Below are 16,513 nucleotides of genomic sequence, written 5' to 3' on the forward strand. Positions count from 1 at the left end.
CAGAGAATCGGTGAGATCTGTACAATTTAAACTTTAGTTTTTTATTGGATTAACATTGGAAATTTAATCAAAAAAGAATTTTAAAATTACTATTTGGCCTAAAGGAAATGGAACCAGATGTATTGTGGAGTTATTTGAGATATATTTTTGGGATTATACTTCTGAAACAAAAATATCAGACGGTATTTTAAAGAAATAAGTATTGATATTAGTTGATATTTTTTTAGAATATTATGCATTTCTATAATGTTATGTTTAATTTAAAAGAGATTCTGGGCTTTTTTTATACAGTCTTTGAGATTGTTATTTTTTTTTTGCCCGCTGTTAAATGATGAATGCAATTGCTTTCTCAATTTATAGTGAAATGCAATATATTCTGAAAACAGCAAAAAAAAGGCAAATTTTTTTTTTGGTGAATATGTGTACTGTATTATAAAATGTTTTATTAAATATTAATACTTTTTTCTTATTTTTCAGATTGAGATAGATAATTTTCGAAAACTAGAACCATTTTTAAAGCAATTAAAAAAAAAATTAAATGAATAAATATTTTTTTGAGTGGGTATGGTAAGTTAAAAATATCATGGTCCCTTTTTTCCACTTCTCCACAATCACATTTTCAGTTTTTCATTGTAGTCTCTCAAGGACCTTGTAATGTGATAATTGATTTTTAGTGTTTTTTTAAAAAAAAAAAATAATTACGCGTAACGTACGCGTACGGTAAAATAAAAAAACAAAAAAAAGTTTTAAAAACATATATAAAAAATAGATGAAAGGTAAGGTTGGCTCTTAAAAGAGCCATTGTGTTCATGCAGGGACAGAGGAAAGAAAGAATGGGAATATTAGACGGTACGACAAGTGTGCTGATCTATTTTATTGTTCACTAGGGAAATACTGGTCTCCCTATAACAAATTAGATCATGACAAGTGGCGCACCGTATTTCAACCCTCAGAAACCGAGGGTTAATTTCCTGAGGAGAAGAAAAAGGAGATGCTCCCCCCACAGATGAAGGGCTCACCTGACCTGCAGAAGAAGGACTCGGCACTGCAGATGATGGTCCAGGCTGAGCTGCTGTGGATGTGCTTGGTTGATTTACTGAAGGGTTACCTTCAGTAAGTCGAGCATGTGTCCTTCTGTGTACATCCTTAAGGTGTCTCATCATGGTGTGATTCCCGAAGGAATACTTCCTGTCGGGATTCCCTCTTGAAAGTACACGGCCACACAGCTTACAAGTCACTAAGGGTGCATTTACCTTTTGCTGGCCCTCTGGAAAAGAAAAATACTCCCATATGTAAGAGGTCTTTTGTTTCCTCGCTCTCTGCCTCAAGGTAGTGCTGCTAGCCTCACTCTCAGAAGGGCTCTGCTGTTCTGCCATCGTATCAAAAAAACAACCCAGCTCCTTCTCCTAAGGGATCACAAGCAGAAATGAGGGGAATGGGTGTGGTGTAGGAGAGTTCTAGAACTGAAAGTAGTTTCAACCAATCAAAAGTTGTGTTTCATGATCACATGACCAACCGTACGCTTACGGTGCGCTTACGGAGCGCTTACGGCAAAAGTACGCATGCGCGTAAAAAAGACACGCGCTCGCGCGCATGCGCATAACAGTCACTCCCCAACACTTCCGCGTAACGTGCGCGTGTAGCGTACACGCGTACGCGCCCCACGCGCAGTACGCGCGGCTACGCAAATTGCGTAACTATACGCAAACAGCGTAGATAAATTACGGACATTGCGTAAACCGTACGCTTACCGTACGCGCACTAAAAAAAAAAAAAATATTATCAAAGTTATACTAATATATCTTACCTGTTTCTTAAATAAAAAAAAAATCTTGAAATATTGCAGATTTTAAAGAAAAAAAACAGTGTTTTAAGAGAATAAAAAGTTAAAAAAAAAACTTGTTTTTTAAAAAAAAAAACACATTTAATATAAGAATTTATAAAAAAAAAAAAAAATCAATAAAAAAAAATATGGGAATCACATATGTTATAGCTAAGAATTAGCATTTAAAAAACCATACAAATTCACTGAAAAAACCATGGGTTTCACACACGTTATAGTTAGAAATTAGCATTTAAAAAACCTTGCAAATTCACTGAAAAAACCATAGGTTTCACACATGTTATAGTTAGGAATTAGCATTTAAAAAACCTTGCAAATTCAGTGAAAAAACCAAAGGTTTCACACATGTTATAGTTAGCTGGACATTTCACTCGTAAAAAACCAATGAAATTCCCCCGTTATAGTTAGTTCAGCTAACTATAACTCGCGCGCCCGCAATGCACTGCTGATGACGTCACATATTACATCACTCATGACATGGTCACTAACATCACTCATGACATCACTGATGACATCTCAAATGACATCACTGATGACATCACTGATGACATCATCCTTGTGATAGAGTGGCAGACCTCCTCTTCCCCTAATATAACCTTTGATACACACATTCAAAAATAGAGACTGAAATTTTCAAAACAATGGACATACCAATACCAGTTACAAGAACCTCTTAAGTAATTCTAAGAACCACATACACATCCACTCATTCACCAACAGTCCTATACAGTCACTCATACATGCACTCACTCATCATATGTACTCATACACCTATACATCCTGTTACACAATGCCACTCATCCATAGAGTTACTCACACATACTCACTCATGCTAATAAAGAAACAAACATACATTTATTAGCTTATACAGTTATACACACACCACCACACTTACTTCTACGGAAACTTACACATACTTAGTCTTATAAACAATCACTTATAGAAACACATACTTATTCATACAGGAACTCTTTCAATCTCTCACTCTCACATATACTCACTTATATACACCAATAGTCACATATACTAGTTTAAAACATATGTAGTTACTCATAAAGACACTATTGAGACAGTCATTCACTCACTAACACAACCAATCACACACTCATCCACCCATACAGTCCTGCACACATGCTGTCTTCAACACATACAAAGAGTGAATCACTCATTCATGCACCTATGCACTACATAATACCCCCCACCGAACCATACAGACACTCTGACTGATACTCAAAAAAACAACTAATAACCTATATAGACACCCATGAAGCTACTCACCAACCCATGCAGCCACTTATACACAAAGTGAGAGACTGATACAGATATTTTCATATTTAAACATTACTCAGTAAGCCATGTATTCACTATGATACACTTAATCAGTCAGTAACACAATACATTTTTCAAAAACAAAGCATCCATTTAGACACTTATATACCCATTTATTCTTCCATTGACCTTGAGATATACATATATAAAACATATTTAATTTTCAGAAAAACACACATTCACTGGATGATGTCATCAGTGATGTCATCAGTGATGTCATTTCAGATGTCATCAGTGATGTCATGAGTGATGTCAGTGACCATGTCATGAGTGATGTAATATGTGACGTCATCAGCAGTGCATTGCGGGTGCGCGAGTTATAGTTAGCTGAACTAACTATAACGGGGGAATTTCATTGGTTTTTTACGAGTGAAATGTCCAGCTAACTATAACATGCGTGAAACCTTTGTTTTTTTCACTGAATTTGCAAGGTTTTTTAAATGCTAATTCCTAACTATAACATGTGTGAAACCTATGGTTTTTTCAGTGAATATATATATATATATATATATATATATATATATATATATATAAAATTATCAAAGAATTTATTTCAGAACGCTCAGACATGTTTTGGCTGTTTACACCGCATTACTCAATTATATACCTTAACTAGTGGTGCTCGCCACAAGGTAGTTATAGTTAGGTCTGCTTTTCCATAGACTGGGCATTTTTTAGTTTGGCAATAACTTTGGGGCCACTTGGTGACTCTTCACAAAACTTTCTAAAAATAAAACTCATCCACCACACAGCTTCCTGGAAAGTTTTGGAGTGGTCCGTCAAGCAGGGGACAAGGAAAAACGGGGTCCCAAAACACAGAATCTCATTGCATTTTCCATAGACTTCTTTTTAGAGGTCTACAGCAAAAGCTGCTGAATGGAATTGCACAAAATTCAGCAGGAAGCTAGGGCTTGGTCCGCAGATTATGCTTTTCGTGATTGGTGTAAATGTGTTTAGTAGTTATTGAGATATTAAGGGTAAAATATAGATATTTGAACGGAAGGGCTCGTGAGAGTCTCCGAGACTCTCGCGGGAATGCCAATTCAAAAATATAGCATTCTGATTGGCCTAGGTAGCTTCATTTCCCTTGAGCAATCTTGCTTATGGGCAAGTCAGACTCCTGCGAGAGTGAGCTCTCTAATTGGCTGCCAGCAACATAAAAAAAATGTTGCTAGCAGTCATTATAGGTCTCAGAAACATAGTCCCTTGTCCCGAAGTTCTTAAAAAAAATATATATATATAAACTAATTTTATATGACGAGTGGAGATGTGCATCCCACCTCCTCGAGTCTCAAGAGGCCCTGGGGAGACTATTTCCGGGGCTGAAATTTAATGGGGAGGGGGCTGCATGGTTCCCATATATGTGCCTAGAAAGGCCCCTGGGAATCCACTCCCAGAGCAGAAAATTCACAAAATTGGAAGGGGACATGTAGCCCTATCATCCCTGAGCCTTAAAATGTCCCAGGGATCCCATTCCCCACAGGGCCAGCTCACATGCTATGATCTGGGGAGAACAACCCCGGGACATTGTGGTTTACCTGCTTGCAGTGGTGCGGACAGGGAAACCTGTGTTTGCTCTCGCTTGGAAGGATTATTTCTAAAACTCTCACCAAGCAGGAGCAAACACCAAGTTCACTCCCGCTGGCAGGAGCTTCTAAAAATTCACCTCCCCCGCTGGGAGAAAACTTTAGATCTGTTTCTCTGTCCACCTGTGATAAGGGCAGGATAATAGATCTAAATAATGCTACCACCTGCAGGAAGCAGCATTATTCATGGAGATTTGTCAAATGGTGCCAAAGTGATTAGCAACAAAAAAAAAAACTTTTCCTATGGAAAAGCAATCCAAAATATAACTACCTAGACACATACATCTAGCTAGGAAAGGGTGGCCATTACAAGCATACAGGAGGGCCACAGCATTGCCATCCACAAATCTGATAAAGGTGTTAATGTTGTGGTCCTCTCCACAGCATCGTACTTAAAGGAGGGTTTGGGCCACTTGGACAATACCGGTTGTCGTGCATTAGTCTCTAAGAATTATGTTAATCTTTCTAATGTGAAATTCTATGAGTTGTGTATTGACTGGAGGGTTCATGAGCTGATTGAGTGGGAGAAATATCAGTTCCTTCTCAATAAATTCCACAAATTACCAATCATTTATCTCCTACCCAAATTTAACAAAAACCCTCACAATCCCCAGATAGACCTATTGTTTCTTACCATGAATCCCGTCTTGAAAATACTTCAGGATATGTAGGTTTTTATCTCTGCCATTGGTCACTTCTCTTTCTTCTTATAGTCAAGATAAAAAGGATTTCCTTAGGCGACTTTATGACATCCCTTGGGAAGATGACTATCTTCTCATCACCATTTATGTGTGCAGTTAATTCACTGGTATCAAACATAGTAATGGCATTAGGGCCTGCAGAAACTTTCTGAAGGCGAGATCCCTTTCCCTTCTATTTTTTATGGAGATAATCTTTACCAAGGCTCAGTTCTGTCTGGAGAACAACTTCTTCTGGTTTAACAACAATCTATCCCAACAGACACAAGGCATGGCGATGGGCACCTGCTATGTTCCCAGCTACACCAACCGCCTGATGGGTTGGTGGGAGGAGCAGGTGCCGAAGAACTACTGATGACTTAAATCTGCATGTCATTATCTGGGCGAGTTAAATTGACAACGTTTTTTTATTTGGAAGGGTAGCAAGCAACAGGTGTCAGAATACATCACTAAACTGAATGATAATCATATCAATCTCATATTTTACTGACATAAGCATAGGGTTTTTGGATATCGGAGTTATGGGTGAAGGCAACAAACTGACATCCAAACTGCTCAGACAGAAAACTGCAGGCAACACTTTTCTTCATGCACAGCAGCCACCCTACCAGTCTTATTAATAGCATTCCAAATGGTGAATTTCTGCGGACCAGCACAAATTATAGCGCCAGGAGGCATAAGTACAAAACACTCAAACTTGCTCTCACGAAAGCCCAGAGTGGGAACAGAGAAACACTTTTAGTGATGAGGTCAGGACTGACTAGCCAGATTGAGAAACAGGCCATGTTTATCACCACGTTCAACCATAAGGCTAGGGCAGTCAGGAAAATACTAAACAAAGATTGGGATGCCTTTTCAGCTGAAACTACTTTCATGATTTCATCAAGGATTGACCCAACATCACATTCAGAAAGTGGGTCTCAATGAAAGACAAACTTAGTGGGAAGGAGGTGATTGTACCAAACCTGACATACACCCCAAGGGTTTTTACACATGCACCAAATACAAGACCTGCAAATGGAGGGAGAATGTGCAGACATTCATGTCTCCTTTGGCAGGCATTGAAAAACCTATGAAGAAATTTCTCAATTGCCGCTCTGACTTCTATGTGTACATTTTGACCTGGCCATGTAACAAGATGTATGTGGGCAGTGCAATCCATTCCATTCCATCAAACAGAGTGTTGATACACATGCGGGCCATTAAGAACTTGGACAAACAGCATGCTATGGGCTGTAATTTTGTTCTATTTCTCAAAAAACAACAAGGATGGTTTAACCCCTTTGCTGCGCGGCAAATTCCGCCGCGGTGCGAGGGAGCGGGGCTGGGCGTGGCGCTCCGGTGCTCAGGATGGCCCCCGGCCGTCATAAATCACGGTGGGCGTGTGCTCATGACGGCCGGGAGCCGTCCGAACTCTGCCGTCCGAACTCCGCCCACTAATGAATTCGCCCGCACAGGCGGGGAATTTGCCACGCGCGGGCGGAGCGGCAACGGTCGGACGGCTCCCGGCCGTCATGAGCACACGACTACCGTGACTCATGATGGCCGGTAGCCGTCCTGAGCATGGGAGGGGTTAAAAGATTTTGCGTTGGATATTGTGGTAGTGTGTTAGATAGTGTGGGGGTGTGATTGCACTCATAAGTTGAGATGCCTGGAGTCCAGATATATACTGGAATTGAATACTAAAATTCCGAACTGTCTTAACACCGATGAGGAGTGAGGTGTTAATTTGGGTGAATAATTTGCTTAGCCTTTTGCGTGATTACTGTTTTGGCCTTGCTGTTTCCTGAAATTAGGTTTTCTCTAATCTTCCACTTCAGTAGCATGCGATTTTAATCAACTGTTTTCTCTCCTTCATACTTTTTTATGTTTCAAAGGTCTGGGGTTTGCTCCATGCAGGGTCCATGTTGCTTCATCCCCATTTGTGTGGATAAGATGCCTTCTCCTCTTCTTCAGCTATCCATGGGAACCAATGAGTTAAGACGTTCTTTTCTTCTTTTCTTTCTGCAAATTATTCCTTTATTGTTAGTTGGGTTTTTGGTGGTGCATCTGAGAATCATATTGAATGTGTATATATCATGACCATTCTTATGACTCTTTGGCTTGTGTCTCATGTACATGGCGCATCTGGCCTGATCACATTCATTATTGCATTATTCATTTTTGTTATTTTAGATGAGTGTGGCTCCCTCACTTGTCAGTATTTCCATTTGTTTTGGTTTATGAAATGCAAGCACAAATAGCAAAGGTTTGCAAGGTTGCAGGGCAGCTTAACACATGTTTAATAAGTTGAAGCCCACAGGGCTGAATGTATTCTTCTCAGTAAGTCTGGTCATGTATTCTGATTTATGTGCGCACTAGGGCTGAATTTGTCTCACCTCCAAACCCGCAGGGCAATTGCCATTTCAGTTGCTGTGCACTTTGTTCTGATTTAGTGGCCCAAGTATACAATGTATGTATGTGGCTCACACTTGGGAACACGATCCAAATGTGTGCATTTAAATATTTTACATATTGTATACATTTTCTGTGTGTGGCCTACGCTTGGGTGCATGATTTCAGCTTGAGCACTGAAATATTTTTTATCGATGTATTAACATGCATAATAGGTTTTACGCACACAAACGGTTGACAGTTTATGAACTGTTGACTGTGAGATGGCATTAGTGTATCTGCATACGTTTACCCTTCCTACTTCTGTATCATCACGGTCTGTTTGTGTGTGTGTGTGTATATATATATATATATATATATATATATATTATACATATATATATTCACTGAAAAAACCATAGGTTTGACACAAGTTATAGTTAGCTGTACATTTCACTCGTAAAAAACCAATGAAATTCCACGTTATAGTTAGTGCAGGCAACTATAACTCACGCGACCGCAATCCTCTGCTGATGACATATGTGTCTTTATGAAAAAAAAATATTTGTAATATATGTATAGCTAAAATTTAATGGAAGAAGACATGGGCAAATAAGTGTCTAAATACAGTATTAGCATCAGCAGAGGATTGCGGTCGCGTGAGTTATAGTTGCCTGCACTAACTATAACGTGGAATTTCATTGGTTTTTTACGAGTGAAATGTACAGCTAACTATAACTTGTGTGAAACCTATGTTTTTTTCAGTGAATTTGCAAGGTTTTTTAAATGCTAATTCCTAACTATAACGTGTGTGAAACCTATGGTTTTTTCAGTGAATTTGTACGGTTTTTTAAATGCTAAGTTACTTTACGCCGTTCGCGCACCGCGCGCCCACTTAACGCAGTTAGTGCCATGCACGCACGGTGGGCACGCGGTGCGCGTAAATGCTAAGTTACTTTACGCCGTTCGTGCCGTGCGCGCCCACTTCACGCAGTTCGTTCCGTGCGCGCACCGTGCGCGCACAGTGAGCACGCGGTGCGCGGCGCCCACTTAACGCAGTTAGTGCCGTGCACGCACGGTGGGCACGCGGTGCGCTACGCGCACCGCGTGCCCACGTTACGCTGGATGGGCCATGTACGCACAATGCCCTTCGCGCACCGTCCGCACACGGAGGACATATTATGCGCTTCGTTGTGAAAGGTTTTCTATTAAAAGTTCAGTAGATAAATATATGCAATGTACAAAGGGTGCCCTGTGGGCACCTTTTGCACACGGGGGGGGGGGAATATATAGATTTTGGTTTTTTTTACATTAATTGATCACCGTACGCGTACGGTAAGCGTATTCGGCGTTTTTTAAAAAAAAAAAAAATTATTTTTTGGCTTTGGATGGCCTTCTGGCACACCATAACCAAGGCTAGGTGGTTAGGAGCTGTCTAGCCTGCCCCCTTTTTATGATATCCAAATTTGTTTTTCCTCCCCCCCTCAGAGTGCGAGAGAGAAAATGGCGGCCGACACTTCCTGGTTTCGACCGATTCGAATGTTTACTAAGCTCTAACAGCCAATCAGAATCGCGCTCGCGCACGGCACCGTACGCGTACGGTAAGCTTACGGTGCGCGCTCGGAGCGCGCTTACAGATATATATATTGATTTAAATGCTATTTTCTCAGGAACTACTGAACAGATTTACACCAGACCTACAAAAGGCACTTCCTTGACCTGAGGACTACCTCTCTGCCAAATTACAAGTAATTCTGTTCAGCTGTTCGGGCTGTAGCTGTGTCTAAAGGTCCTATGGAAAAATGCACGGGGAAAACGCGTTTTGGGACCCCCCTTTTTTCTCAGCCCCCGCTTGACGAATCCCCCCAAGACTTTCAGGGTAGGAGCGGAGCGTAGCGCCCCATTAGTTTTGAAAATTTCGCGAGGATTCGTCGACCGGCGCCAAAGTTATTCCAAATAGAATGTTGCGGATTTCCTATGGAAACAGGGTCCTAACTATAACTACCTACTGGCGACCGCCAGTAGGTAATATATATATTATACATATATATATATATATATATATATATATATATATATATATGAACACACAGCGTCTTCTTCACAGGAGGACTCGCACTCGGGAAGGAGAATAGACTGTTTATTTAGTCACTCGTTACGCGTTTCGTCAGTGAAACTGACTTGATCAATCGAAGTGTATGGTGTATACATAGCTGGGAAAATAAACGACAGACAAACGTTTGTCTAGTGGTGTCTGTAACGTTGGCGGCCATTACTGAGTGTCAAAAGGTTGCCAGTTTATACATATATACACTTAAATAAATGGTTACATGCTGTATTAGTGACATCAGCATATGCAAAAGTAAATATACAAAGTGTATCAGCTTAATGTAACCAGAAGATACTGGAAAATAAACAACAGACAAAGGTTTGTCTCATACTGCATACAGCTTTGGCAGCCATTACTAAATGCCGAAGAGACAATGTCAGAATATAAAATACCATGACTATATGCTTCATTACATATTGTGCCCATAGGTCAAATTAAACCTTAGTGGTCAAAATCAATGTACACAAGTGTATCTACATAATGAGCTAAATCTAGCTGGTTATGAACCTTATGATTTGCATAGTGCCATGCATTTAACACGCTGTCAAATAATAACTTAAATTTGCAAGCATTACATTTACATACACAAATAGTGTGTGCTCGCTAGTATGCTGCATTACTCCTCGACAAATAAATAGAGGCAATGTAAACGGTGCATAGAAACATGTCCCATATTGGGGAGCGTGGGTGGTCACATGACATACTGTATATTTCTATATATATTACATTATCTTATTTAAGAAGTCAAATAACCCCATGAAATTCAATTTGAATACATATCCATGTTTGAAGAGAAATATATACGGCATAGTGCCCCTTTTATATTATGCACATTGAGCTTTTGCTTGTTGCACTGTTAGTTGCCTCTCAAATCAGACACAATTCTAAAACCACCAGCACTGTACCACCTCTTATGCAAAATCAGTGCTCAAATAAATCATAAGCTCATCAAAAAACAAGAAAATTACAAAGAAAGAATATAATAATAAAATTCTTTCCTTACTGTGCCCCCAGAACCGGGAAGAAAAGGGTAGGGTAACCGGTACGGATGAGAATAATCCGAAGAGATGGCGACCCTTCCTTTCCTCCTGTGCAACAAGAAAAGAAAAAGAAGAGAAGGGAAATTATGCCCAACTTCCTAAAAAAACATAAGTTAAAATTGCACATATTAGTACTATTAGGTCATAGTACCTATAAATGGCTAAAAACATTCATATTTGAACAACCAGCAATAGGATATATCTAACCCCAAAGGGGGTTACTTTCTGATGGAAAAACAGAAGGCACATATGAGATAGTAATTATTCTTCATGTAGGTGTACACTCAGTTCTTCATCCAAATTGTGTCCCTTAGGGAACTTAGTTTCCAATATCATTATCCATTTGGACTCACGTTTTCGGAGTAGTAAAGTTCTGTTAACCCCTCTTGGGCAAGGTGGATTTGTTCAAGGATGAAGTAACTAAGCAGGGAGCTGTTGGATAGATGGAAAAGGTCAAAGTGTCTTGCAATGGGATAGTTGGTATCTTTCTTATTGATGGCCCGCATATGCTCTAACACTCGTTTCTTAGCCATACATGTAGTGCTCCCCACATACCATAGTTTGCATGGGCATATCAATACATAAATACAAAAGGACGTGCTACAAGTTAGAAATTGGTTGATCATTCTGGGTTTGGTTTGGCCAGGAATATTCACAGTTTTGGTCATATGGCTGTTACGGCATGCCTTGCAGTGGCCGCAGGGATAAAAGCCAGTAAGGTTCTGTACATTACCTGGAGTTCTGGAAGTTACATCACTGTGTACCAAAAGATCTCTTAGGCTACGACCTCTCCTGTAGCTTATTCTAGGTCTACTTTCGAAAGTATGGCCAATAATAGGGTCACTTTGTAGAATCTTCCAATTACTAGTTAGTATTTTGTGAATTGGTTCTGAGTTACCACTAAAAGTGAGTATCACCCTGTTGGTACCTTCTGTGGGAATTTCTGTAGTGTCCGTATTTAATGTTTGAGCATGGTCTATAGAGTTAACTTTAGTAATGGCTTTGTTGAGGACCCATTGAGGGTAACCTCTTTCCCTGAATCTTTTGACCATGATTTCCTTCTCACGATGGAATGCGTCATTAGTACTACAATTTCTCCTCGCTCTTAGCAATTCACCATATGGAATACTCCATTTAAGTGGTTCTGGGTGGCTGCTAAGAGCGTGAAGAAGTGTATTACCCGCTGTAGCTTTGCGAAACAGACTTGTATGTAGTCTGTCTCCTTGGGGTTTGATCAGTAGGTCTAAGAACTCCACTGAGTGCTTACTCATACTACTGGTCAGGGAGATGTTACGATCATTGTTGTTGAGTTTATCTAAAAACTCAATAGCAGTTTGTTCAGTGTCAGTCCAAATAACAAAAAGGTCATCTATATATCGTAACCAGATTTTGACTTTACTGAAAGAATCATTGAGTGTGTTGTCTTTCCTGATGTCCTCCTCCCATTTGCCCATAAATAAATTGGCAAAACTTGGGGCAAAACAAGTCCCCATTGCTGTACCAAGGATCTGTTTATAAATGATGCCGTCAAACATAAAAATGTTGTTGGTAAGACATAAATGCATCATTTGGAGTACCATGTTCGTATGTTCAAGAAATTCAATCGGTCTTTTGTTCAGACAGTATTCGCATGCTTGCATCCCTTGTGTATGATCAATAATGCTATATAAAGAATTCACATCCAGTGTGAGCATGAGGTCATTCGGTTCCCATTTGATATTATTAAGCTTGAGTAAAAAATCTTTGCTGTCCTTAACATAGGAAGGGAGTTCTACAACATATTCACGCAAGAAATGATCAACATATTTCGATACATGCTCAAAGGTGCTGCCTATAGATGACACAATCGGTCTTCCAGGGGGTGTTTTCGAGTTCTTGTGAACTTTGGGGAGAAGATATAAAACAGATAATCTTGGGTAATCACGTTTTAAGTAGCAATACTCTTCCCATGAGATATAACCCTTTTCCTCCCAGAATTTAAGTTTGGCCCAGATATCAAAAATACTGGCATTGTACGTGTCAATGTTTGATTGCATATAGAATCTGGTATCACTAAGCTGCTTTCGTGCTTCCTCCATATACATTTGTTTTGACCACAGAACAATATTGCCCCCCTTATCAGCGGGGCGTACAACAATGTTGGGGTCCTCACTTAGTGTTTTCAAGAATTCTTTTTGTTCAATAGATAGATTGAACTGTACATTTCTAGTTTTATTTTTCTGGTGTTTCAATTTTAATAAAGACTGTGTCACCATTTCATGGAATGTATCTATGTTATCATGGGGAAGGTTGGGATAAAAAATGGACCGGGGTTTAAATTTGGTGGACACCGCCGAGTCAGTGGGAATGTCTAGCTCTACTGCTTCGCTGGAAATGCTTACCGGTGTCTCATTGGCTAGAACCTGCATATCACGCAGGATATCTGCATCTGCAACATTCAGGTTATACAGAGGACGACCAACCTCTTCATTTACACAGCCTTGGTTGGGCTGATCCCGTTTGTAAAGAAAATGCCATTTCTTCAGTTTGACTTTGCGAATAAATCTGTACAAATCAATACGTGTATCCGCATAGTTAAAAATTTCCGTAGGGCAGAAAGTCAAACCTAGGCATAAAGTACTTTTTTCGAACATTGTCAATTGTTTGTCATTCAAATTAATAATGGTTTTATTTACCATGTCCGGATCCATTATTTCCTGTTTCTTGAGCCACGTATCTTGTTTCCCATGAGCTCCTTTGTGTTGTTTTGATTCCCTTTGTTTTCTTCTTTTGCGTCTTTGTTTGCTCCTCCCCTCCCTCTTCCTCTTCCACGGCCTCTGCCCCGTGGTGTTCTTCCTCTTCTCGGTGGTGACTGTGTATTCGCTCTTGGTACTTGTCGGCCTTTTCGTAAGACCCGAAACTCGTCTAAAAAAGTAGCCGTTCGGGTAGTGGGTGGTCTCTCCAATGATGAACTTGTAGTGGAGACTGAAATATCTGTATCCGATCCATTCGTTTCTGGAATTGAGGAGACCACTTCATTCTCCACTGGTTGTGTTAGTTCAATGTTGGGTGGTAGGTCATTATACAAGTGATCATATTTATGACTGTACGTTAATATCCATCCGGATTCGTAGTCCACACAGTCTCTGTGGAGTTTTCTCTGCTTACGGTTTTTTATGTCCTCTTCATGTTGTTGGAGTTTGGGTTTAAGGTCTGCCATGAATTTCTGTATCATGTCTTGTTCGCTACATTTAGAAAGATCTGTTTCAATAGTACTGATCTCAGACAGAATCAGTTCACGGTCTTCCCATGCGTATTTTATAAGTATATTCAGCATATTTCTAGAGCTATTTGCTGAATTTTCTTGCCAGTCCTGCAGCATGCGAGGATTCTGAGACTCATATGAGGGCATGATGTAAATTCTTAAACCCCTCGGGACCATTTGTTTGTCCACATAGTCCTGTAGAGAAATGGCTTCCCACCACTTTGCAGTTTCTGATTTTTTAAGTTTTTCCAAGCGTTTCAATTTTACGTTCAAAGAAGTGTCCATAGGTTGTATTGGTTTTGAGAGACTACTCCCTACACCAGGAGTACGTGCTAGCAGAGTTATCGCTGCTGCTCGTCGTTCTGCTTCCGTATCCATGCCGGTGTTCAACTGGTTCAGTGAGACAATTGGCCACTAGCATCAAGTGGTCATGCGTATTACATTCAGGTAAAAGCACTTTGCACTACACTGTCGTTCTCCCTCCCCCTCCACTTGTTTGGAGGTTCCTGCTGCCGCAATATACTATACTTCTTCACGCTCTTAGCAGCCACCCAGAACCACTTAAATGGAGTATTCCATATGGTGAATTGCTAAGAGCGAGGAGAAATTGTAGTACTAATGACGCATTCCATCGTGAGAAGGAAATCATGGTCAAAAGATTCAGGGAAAGAGGTTACCCTCAATGGGTCCTCAACAAAGCCATTACTAAAGTTAACTCTATAGACCATGCTCAAACATTAAATACGGACACTACAGAAATTCCCACAGAAGGTACCAACAGGGTGATACTCACTTTTAGTGGTAACTCAGAACCAATTCACAAAATACTAACTAGTAATTGGAAGATTCTACAAAGTGACCCTATTATTGGCCATACTTTCGAAAGTAGACCTAGAATAAGCTACAGGAGAGGTCGTAGCCTAAGAGATCTTTTGGTACACAGTGATGTAACTTCCAGAACTCCAGGTAATGTACAGAACCTTACTGGCTTTTATCCCTGCGGCCACTGCAAGGCATGCCGTAACAGCCATATGACCAAAACTGTGAATATTCCTGGCCAAACCAAACCCAGAATGATCAACCAATTTCTAACTTGTAGCACGTCCTTTTGTATTTATGTATTGATATGCCCATGCAAACTATGGTATGTGGGGAGCACTACATGTATGGCTAAGAAACGAGTGTTAGAGCATATGCGGGCCATCAATAAGAAAGATACCAACTATCCCATTGCAAGACACTTTGACCTTTTCCATCTATCCAACAGCTCCCTGCTTAGTTACTTCATCCTTGAACAAATCCACCTTGGCCCAAGAGGGGGTAACAGAACTTTACTACTCCGAAAACGTGAGTCCAAATGGATAATGATATTGGAAACTAAGTTCCCTAAGGGACACAATTTGGATGAAGAACTGAGTGTACACCTACATGAAGAATAATTACTATCTCATATGTGCCTTCTGTTTTTCCATCAGAAAGTAACCCCCTTTGGGGTTAGATATATCCTATTGCTGGTTGTTCAAATATGAATGTTTTTAGCCATTTATAGGTACTATGACCTAATAGTACTAATATGTGCAATTTTAACTTATGTTTTTTTAGGAAGTTGGGCATAATTTCCCTTCTCTTCTTTTTCTTTTCTTGTTGCACAGGAGGAAAGGAAGGGTCGCCATCTCTTCGGATTATTCTCATCCGTACCGGTTACCCTACCCTTTTCTTCCCGGTTCTGGGGGCACAGTAAGGAAAGAATTTTATTATTATATTCTTTCTTTGTAATTTTCTTGTTTTTTGATGAGCTTATGATTTATTTGAGCACTGATTTTGCATAAGAGGTGGTACAGTGCTGGTGGTTTTAGAATTGTGTCTGATTTGAGAGGCAACTGACATTGCAACAAGCAAAAGCTCAATGTGCATAATATAAAAGGGGCACTATGCCGTATATATTTCTCTTCAAACATGGATATGTATTCAAATTGAATTTCATGGGGTTATTTGACTTCTTAAATAAGATAATGTAATATATATAGAAATATACAGTATGTCATGTGACCACCCACGCTCCCCAATATGGGACATGTTTCTATGCACCGTTTACATTGCCTCTATTTATTTGCCGAGGAGTAATGCAGCATACTAGCGAGCACACACTATTTGTGTATGTAAATGTAATGCTTGCAAATTTAAGTTATTATTTGACAGCGTGTTAAATGCATGGCACTATGCAAATCATAAGGTTCATAACCAGCTAGATTTAGCCCATTATGTAGATACACTTGTGTACATTGATTTT

The sequence above is a fragment of the Triturus cristatus genome, chromosome 4_1, assembly GCF_964204655.1.
Source record: "Triturus cristatus chromosome 4_1, aTriCri1.1, whole genome shotgun sequence".
NCBI lineage: Eukaryota > Metazoa > Chordata > Amphibia > Caudata > Salamandridae > Triturus > Triturus cristatus.